Source organism: Piliocolobus tephrosceles, chromosome 15, assembly GCF_002776525.5.
Source record: "Piliocolobus tephrosceles isolate RC106 chromosome 15, ASM277652v3, whole genome shotgun sequence".
In the NCBI taxonomy this organism is placed as follows: domain Eukaryota; kingdom Metazoa; phylum Chordata; class Mammalia; order Primates; family Cercopithecidae; genus Piliocolobus; species Piliocolobus tephrosceles.
The window spans coordinates 73952501-73954835 of NC_045448.1; the positions used below are offsets into that span (position 1 = coordinate 73952501).

Sequence of the window (2335 nt, forward strand, 5' to 3'; positions counted from 1 at the left end):
AGAGGTTGTAGTGAGATGGGATAGTGCCACTGCACTCCAGCCTGGGAGATAGAGTGAGACTCCGTCTCAAAAAACAAACAAACAAACAAACACCAACAAAAAAACCCACAAGATTTCTCTCTACATATGCCATATATTAACTTTTATAATTTTTTCGATTGTAAAAGTGTTATAAAAATGAAGCTATTAATGGAACAACTTAGCCCTTAGTGGAAATGACTCATCCTAAGGGAGACTTCGCCACCAGGAGTCAATGGCGGGTTATAATCAGCTTCCCCTCCATCCACTCAAGCACCTGGAGATGCCCTTCACTTTCTGCCCACCTAATGCCCCCAGGGGTCAGCTGGGAGAGGAAATTAAAAGTTCTCCAATAGGCAGATATCTATATCAGCTCCAGTGAAACCATATTTATTCCAGTGTTCTATTCAGAATCTTTTGACCAGCCAGTTTAATTTGAAGTTCGTTTATTTCTTTTGACAATATTAACCAAGTACCTCCTTATATGCCAGAGGCTGTTTTAGGGACTAGGCATGGAGTAGTACAAAAAACACACCAAATCCCTTTTCACACTACCTAGAGAAGGGTCCATACAGTGTTGTTCTGGATTGCCATCATAACTTAAAGGAAAATGTTCACAAAGTCTGGAGTCCTTAATGTTCTGCAAATGAAAGAGGAGGATGTCATCGAGTTCCTTGCAGCAGGAAGCCATTTAGATGGCACCAACCTTGACTTCCAAATGGAACAGCACATCTATAAAAGGAAAAGTGATGGCATCCACATCATAAATCTGAAGAAGACCTGGGAGAGGCTTCTGCTGGCAGCTCGTGCCATTGAAAACCCTACTGATGTCAGTGTCATATCTGCCAGGAATCTTGGCCAGCAGGCCATGCTGAAGTTTGCTGCTGCTACAGGAGCCATTCCAATTGCCAGTCACTTCATTTCTGAAACTTTCACTAACCAGATCCACTGGCAGCCTTCTGAAAGCCACATCTTTGGGTGTTTACCGATCCGAGGGCTGACCACTAGCCTCTCACAGGCATCTTATGTTAACCTGCCTATCATTGTTCTGTGTAACACAGATTCTTCTTTGCAGTATGTAGACACTGGCATTCCTTGCAAGAAGAGAGCTCACTCAGTGGGTCTGATGTGGTGGAGGCTGGCCCAGGAAGTTCTGAGCATGTGTGACATCATCTCCCATGAACAACCATGGGAGGTCATGCCTGATCTCTACTTCTACAGAGATCCTGAAGAGATTGAGAAGGAAGAGCAGGCTGCTGCTGAAAAAGCTGTGACCAAGGAGGAATTTCAGGTTGAAATTCCTAGCTCTTGAGTTCACTGCTGCTCAGCCTGAGGTTGCAGGCTGGTCTGAAGGCGTACAGGTGCCCTCTGTGCCTATTCAGCAGTTGCCTACTGAAGACTGGAGTGCTCAGGCTGCCACAGAAGACTGGTCTGCAGCTCCCACTGCTCAGGCCACTGAATACATAGGAACAACCACCGAGTGGGCTTAAAGCTGTTCTTCCACAGGCTCTTAAGCAACATGGAAATAAGTCTGGTGGAAAATAAACATCATTTTCTAAAACAAACAAACAAACAATCAAACAAAAAGACAAAAATCGCTTCTCATGGAGCTTGTGGTCTCATGATGGGAAGTGAGACAAACAATAACCAAATAAATAAATTTGGGTGGTAATAAGTGCTAAGAAGAAAAATAAAACATGGGCAAGGGTGGGGGGATGTTGGGTTATCACAGAAGGCCTCTAGTAGGGCAGAGACTCTGGACTGTGTTCCAGGCAGTGAGAACAGCCCATGCAAGGGCCCTGAGGTGGCAGTGTGCTCTGCACGTTGAGGAACAGTGAGGAAGCCAGCATGGCTAGAGTGGTGTAAGCAAGGGGCATGAGTAGGAGTTTGGATCTGGAGGTATAACAATGGAAGCCAGATCATGTAGGCTCCTGTAGGCTTTGGTTAGGACTCTGGATTTTATTGTGAGTGTGGTTGAAAACCCTTGTAGCATTTTGAATAGAGACATGAAATGCTGTTTAATGACTTAGTGAGATCACTCTTGCTCCCCTGTAGAGAATGGTCTTGGTCTTTGATGCAAACAAGTTCCATGCCTCTACATTCCTTCATCTTCAGCATATAAAAATGCAAGCTCCCCCCATTTCCTCTCACTGTAGGGCTTTCATCTCCCTATATCTGCGAGTCTTTCTCTTGGGCTTATCTTCCACTGGTGACCTCCCTTCTCCAAACTTGTGTTGCAATTGTAGGCAAACTTCCCTGCCTAAATAGCCTTTCACCTCATCCCATCCTTAACTGACACCTATCTTGCCCCTGAGGA

General features: G+C 45.1%; 1 pseudogene; it reads left to right on the forward strand.

Annotated features, from left to right (window-relative positions):
- Positions 1 to 628: 628 nt before the first annotated feature.
- On the forward strand, positions 629 to 1508 carry LOC111550507 (annotated as a pseudogene).
- Positions 1509 to 2335: the final 827 nt, after the last annotated feature.